Source organism: Xenopus laevis, chromosome 9_10L (assembly GCF_017654675.1).
Source record: "Xenopus laevis strain J_2021 chromosome 9_10L, Xenopus_laevis_v10.1, whole genome shotgun sequence".
Taxonomy (NCBI): Eukaryota; Metazoa; Chordata; class Amphibia; order Anura; family Pipidae; genus Xenopus; species Xenopus laevis.
This window is the reverse complement of record NC_054387.1, coordinates 13,621,458-13,628,551: the sequence shown is the minus strand read 5'-3', so window position 1 is coordinate 13,628,551 and position 7,094 is coordinate 13,621,458.

The window sequence follows — 7,094 nt, the reverse complement described above, 5'->3', positions numbered from 1 at the left end:
GGGATTCCGTGGAAATGTTATTATTAGAGGAGGAAATGCAGAATATTACAACACCTTAGGTGTTGTCCAACTTATTACATATAGTGGGCCAATTGTATGTCATACAACAAGCTGAAGGGCCGGACTGAATTTAAAATGATGATGGTCATATGGTGAAGTCTATGGATCCTTTGGAGGGCCACATCCTGCCTGTGGGCCTCCAGTTGGACAGCCCTGCGACTAAAGACAGACAGAGTTGGCAGCTTATTGGCCCCTTGTTTGGGGCCATCCAACGTGCTTCCCCGATCGATATCTGGTGAAAGTCGGGCAGATCTCGCAGGCTAAAAAATCCCTTCGGAATGCGGCCGCATCTGTGCGTGTATGCGGTCCCGAGATCCGACCACCTGTATCAGATGCATTATGATCCGATCGTTGGGCCCTAGGGCCCAAAATCGGATCAGCCCAATATCGCCTACTTCAATGTGGGCATATCGGGGAGAGATTCGCTCATTTGGAGCTCTACGTCTATGGCCACCTTTAGGCAATAGCAATGGAAAGAGACATGCAGCCAAGGGCATCAGGATAGAGATATTAACAATAAGGCAATACAGAACACTGAGAAGTAACAGAGGTAGCTTTAAGTTGCACCATAAAATATTTTTTTTGTACAGCACAATCTACCATGTTCATACTGCTTTATTTACAAGTGTGTTCTTCCAGTAGACACAAGGGTAGCCATTCCAATTAGAAGAAAGGAGGTTTCATGTTACTGTCACATACCTGTATATCTTGGTAAAGAGAAGATGATTCCTGTCTACAAGCCAAAGCCAAAGTGAAGCCAAAGCTATGTTCTGTGTGAGTTCCTCATGGATAATATCTAGCTACAGACCATCTACCTAACCAGTTCTTGGGAAGCCACAGAGGAGAGACATAGCGTCAGAGGCAGTATAGGACAGCAGAAGACACTGGCAGATCATCAACTTTTAGATGGAGGTTGATCACATGGATGGAGATGGAGAAGTCTGAGCCCTATAAAAGATCTCCTGTGCCAAAAAGCCTTATGGATATGTAGACGGCATGGAGTATGTCCTTACTGAGTTATTGCCAGATGAATGGCATAGAGGGCTGAATCAAGGAAGCAAAGTGGTAAACAGCATGCCCATGTCAATCACTGGGAAGTCTTGTGGGGTTGGTTGCTTGGGTGGATGTGCCATTTTGTGTAGAAGAACAGAGTCTCATACAGGTGTAGATGAAATGGAAATTGAGTTTGAGATCTTTGAGAATTTGACTCTAGTTGGAGATGTGTCACTTGGATTGAGGTGGAGAAACCTGAGTCGTATAAGCTTATATAAGGTCCTTGAACCATCTTAGCTAGAAGAACAAAGCCTTATAGAGGTATAGGCAAATGGAGAGTGTCCCAACTGAATTACTGCCAGATAAGGAGGACCAACTTGAGGAAGAACATTTTGTGTCCTGCCACCTCTTTTATTTTCATCTGCAATATCAAGAGCTGTGGAAGTTGGAAAGAATTATTTGAGAACTTTGCCCATTGCACAAAAATTATATTTTCTTTCTTTCTTTTTTTCTTATTAATTTTTTATTTTTTTTGCTATTGCGGTGCTTTTATGTGTTTAGCTTTTCACAGTGTTGCCATCTTTCAGCTCCTTTCTGATACAGGGCCATGCTATGTTTCATCCTTTCTGCAAATATTTACAGAAGAATTTTTTTCTCCTATCATTTCCTACTTCTACTCTTTGCACGACATTTGGGAGAGGATACAAATCTACACGCAGGCTACGCTGCCCATTACCAAGACTTTTATGATGAAAAGAAAACAATAAACTTGTTCTAAGACTAAAGAGTTGTGTTATCTGGAAGATCTTGCCCTGGTTTATTGCTATCAACCAACCCATTCCTGTGTTTTGAGCTGACTTGAAGACGTTCTCATAATGTTTAGTCCACCTATGTCTCACAATAAGGTGAAAGGTACATAGAAACACTGGTATAAACATCACCCTGCTATAGTTCCAGGGGTACCCAGGGCACAAATAAGCACTCACCCCAAATATCCCCCTAACTGGCCTTCAGACTGGGCCCCCTTAGCTCATAACAAGGTTACAGATATATAGAAACATTGGGGTATTAGTCACCCTGCTATAGTTGCAGGAGTACCCAGGGCACAAATAAGCACTCACCCCAAATCTCCCCCTAACTGGCCTTCAGACTGGGCCCCCTTAGCTCATAACAAGGTTACAGATATATAGAAACATTGGGGTAACAGTCACCCTGCCATAGTCCCAGGGGTACCCAGGGCACAAATAAGCACTCATCCCAAATCTCCCCCTAACTGGCCTTCAGGCTGGGCCCCCTTAGTTCATAACAAGGTTACAGATATATAGAAACATTGGGGTAACAGTCACCCTGCTATAGTTCCAGGGGTACCCAGGGCACAAATAAGCACTCACCCCAAATCTCCCCATAACTGGCCTTCAGGCTGGGCCCCCTTAGTTCATAACAAGGTTACAGATATATAGAAACATTGGGGTAACAGTCACCCTGCTATAGTTCCAGGGGTACCCAGGGCACAAATAAGCACTCACCCCAAATCTCTCCCTAACTGGCCTTCAGGCTGGGCCCCCTTAGTTCATAACAAGGTTACAGATATATAGAAACATTGGGGTAACAGTCACCCTGCTATAGTTCCAGGGGTACCCAGGGCACAAATAAGCACTCACCCAAAATCTTCCCCTAACTGGCATTCAGACTGGGTCCCCTTAGCTCATAAGCTTACAGATATATAGAAACATTGGGGTAACAGTCACCCTGCTATAGTTCCAGGGGTACCCAGGGCACAAATAAGCACTCACCCCAAATCTCACCCTAACTGGCCTTCAGACTGGGCCCCCTTAGCTGTTAAACAGGTTACAGGTATATATATATATATATATCTATATATATATATATATATATATATATATATATATATATATATATATATATATATATATATAGATAGATAGATATATAGATATATATATATATATATAGATATATATATATATATATATATAGATATATAGATATATATATATATATATATATATATAGATATATATATATAGCTGTACAACACTTGTTTATGTTAAAGAGCAGTGTTTATTTTGTTCCTATTGGCACTGCATGGGCTGAAACCACATCCTCCTTACCCATAGATTTCAATAAGTTTAGATTGGCATCTTGTTTTTCCGCACTGTCTACCGCATTGTATTTAGCGTTACAAATTCAATAAGTCCTGTGGCTCCTCCCCCCTTTATACCTCACAAGTTAGACTGCTCTCCTGCGCTTCTCATGTGCTCCTTCTGTTTCCAAGCTGACACAGAACAAATTAAAAGTGCAATCAATGAGCCTTTATGGGACGACGATCAAACACACAGTGCTTTAGGATTTTGTGTATAAATATACAAAATTTCCCGGCCATGTGTGACTGCAAAAGCCACAAGTTAAAATATTAGCACATGGTTTCCTGTCCCCGTTTTATACTTAAAACCAGATTTCGGCTCAGGATGTACCCTAAAGCCTGGACTTAATTTATTGAACATATTGGGAAGTTGATATCCCCTGTCCAATAAATCAGACATATTTCCAACACTTTACATCAGTTCCAAGTTAAATTTAACAATTACTCTTTATGGGAAGAGTTTATGGTGAATTAACTGTCCATTAAATAGATAATCAAATAAGTTATTGTCTTGCTTATTATATATATGACAAACTTTCTCTGTATATTTGTATTTATACATATGGCTGGAAGCTGCCATATTGTTTCCCTTAGACAGTACAGTATGAGGGTATAGCTTATTGTGTGCTCAGAACATTCCTTCTCTGTATATTTGTATTTATACATATGGGAAGGAGGTGCCATGTTGTTTCCCTTAGACAGTACAGTATGAGGGTATAGCTTATTGTGTGCCCAGAACATTCCTTCTCTGTATATTTGTATTTATACATATGGGAAGGAGGTGCCATATTGTTTCCCTTAGACAGTACAGTATGAGGGTATAGCTTATTGTGTGCCCAGAACATTCCTTCTCTGTATATTTGTATTTATACATATGGGAAGGAGGTGCCATATTGTTTCCCTTAGACAGTACAGTATGAGGGTATAGCTTATTGTGTGCCCAGAGCATTCCTTCTCTCTATATTTGTATTTATACATATGGGAAGGAGGTGCCATATTGTTTCCCTTAGACAGTACAGTATGAGGGTATAGCTTATTGTGTGCCCAGAACATTCCATCTCTCTATATTTGTATTTATACATATGGGAAGGAGGTGCCATATTGTTTCCCTTAGACAGTATATTTGCATTTATACACATGGATGAGAGCTGTCATATATCCCAAAGAACATTTTGTTGGAGGGAAGCATTGTATCAGACCATGTCACCATCTGCTTTGTGCCTCCAGCCAACATCAGAGGCAGCTGCTTTTGTTGTTTGGACCAAACTTGAAAGTCATTATTTTTGCCTGGGGGCACAGGTCAATGTCATTGCCACTTTCTTCAAAGCACCCAGTGCAAGTACAATATACTGTAGATAATCATCTGAACCATGAGCTTATAACATCAGTCTTTTTCCTTCTATACCTTTCCCAATTTGCTCCACAGGACTCACTGGTAGATCCAGGCAATTATATTACTTTAAACTTACTAGGTGCTTCGGAGCTAACTGTTGAGTGGTTGTATGGTTTAATGTAGTTGGTTTTGCACCTGTTTTACTGCATAAGCTCACAAGCATAAGATATGCAGGTGCAACCAATTAAATCACAAACTACTTCATCCATAAATGATACCTTCCACTTCACTCATGGCTCATTTGGCCTTCATTTGTTCCAGCTCAGTAGCTTTGCTGGGAATTAAGCAAGAAATGATTTTGGTATCAAATTTACAGCCCCATTGTGTACCTGAAACAGCAGCTCTCTCTCTCTAACTAAGAGGCATCACACACAACTTCTGGCCATTCAGCCATTGAACATAGCAATGCAGGTTGCAGGTATAGTCTCTTATTTACCAAAAGAAGTGGAAGAGATTTTCTAGTTAAAAAAAGGACGCCATATACAGACCAATCTGTTCTTGGCATCTGACCTATGAACCCGCGGGCAGAATGGATGGACGTCATACAAGGAGCCATACAGAACATGGTAACTTTTCTAAGCATGGTAACATAACTAAAGTTATTGGAACTGAATATTCAAGAACACAAAAAGGTGAGCGCCTCTTATTTTTGACCGGATTCAGAACCCCACCACTAACAAGCCAGTTTTACCAATCCAAAGCAAAACCATTCTTTCTCACTTTAATGAATAAAGGGAGATCATTGATGCCTTCCATCACAACTTTGACATAATGTACCTATGGCAGAATGCCGGCAAATTGATGGGAATGGTCAACAAGGCCTATCATAAGGCACTGTGACCAAAGCCTCTGAAACCTTCTGGAACTTTAGGAACAAACTCATAAACACTTGCCAGACAAACATTGGAGGACTTCTGACAGTTTTGGAACAGTTCATTGACAAATGTCCTACAGACTTTCAACTATGAGTATGGGATTGTCCTAAAGCACTGGATTATCCCTCTACCAGCATCTAATTCTTTCTCCATATTGCCATTCCAGGCTAATGATAATGACAGAGCTCCAGTACCTACTGCAATGGTTCCTATACATACAGAATGCACTGCTTTGGTGGTTTTGCGCTCCTGTTCCACCTCCCATTTGTCCTCGTATTACACCTTTGACACTCTTTATATGTTTTGTGATGCCAAACTCCTCTTTTTGTTGCTCTGGCCTGCATTCTGGATTGTTTTTGTTATCTAGTCGAATAAAATCCCCAAGGCCTTCCATTGTGCTGATTGTTCATGGTTTTCATTCTGATATAAGGGGAACTTCTTTCTTTCTAGGATTTATATCTCTACTGGCTTCTTCCTCTACAGCAGCGATCCCCAACCAGTAGCTCATGAGTAACATGTTGCTCACCAACCCCTTGGATGTTGCTCCCAGTGTCCTCAAAGCAGGAGCTTATTTTTGAATTCCAGGCTTGGAGGCAAGTTTTGGTTGCTTAAAACCCATATGTACTGCCATATGGTGACAGGCACACCTGTAGGCTGCCAGTCCACATAGCGGCAACCAATAGCCAATCACAACCCTTATTTGGCACCACCTAGGAACATTTTTCATGCTTGTGTTGCTCCCAAACTCTTTTTAAATCTGAATGTTGCTCACGGGTAAAAAGAAAAAAAAGGTTGGGGACCCCTACTCTACAGCAAGAAGTACAACTGGTTTTATACTAGGAGTTAGGAGTCCTTCTTGTCTTCTCATCCCCTTTCCCCAGCCATCAGACAAGCAAATACCCCATGAAAGCCTGAAATCAATATTGCTCTTCTTATTATCATGTATTATAGTGCCAATAAATTATTTGTATGATACAAAGTTGACACCAACCAAAGTCATACCAACCAAAATGCTACTTATTATGTAATGGAATGCTCTAGTCTCTTTCTTTATTAAGGACCAGAACCACAATGTCAATTAATCCAGAATTGTCATATCCATTAATAAAAATTGGCTATGCCCTGACCAACCCTTCAGGGTACCTAGCCTGACCTTGACTTGATTGTATAAACACAGTAAAACTGAAGATACACATGGATAGGTGCAATTTATAGTTCCTGCGGCTCCTTATCTGCCAATCATCATGCACCTGGCATCATGACACACCGGCAGAATAATTGCAGTTCATGAGGACTGTAGCGTGGTCTTTTTAAAACGGACCCCTTGAGCGAAATTTTAAAAATTACATTTAAACATCAAAAGAAAATTTGTCCATTTATGACCTCTTGTATTTGATCTGAACCAATCCCAAGACCTTTGTAATGAATGCATATTTAAATCCTGGGATTAAGTCTCGCGCAAAGTAACTAAAGTAATTTTACATTATCATTATCCAGAAAGTTACGAATTACCATCCCCCATAGACCTTATTTTAATCAAAAAATTTTAATTTTTTTAAAAATGATTTCCTTTTTTCTCTTAGGTATGGAGATCCAAATTACAGAAAGA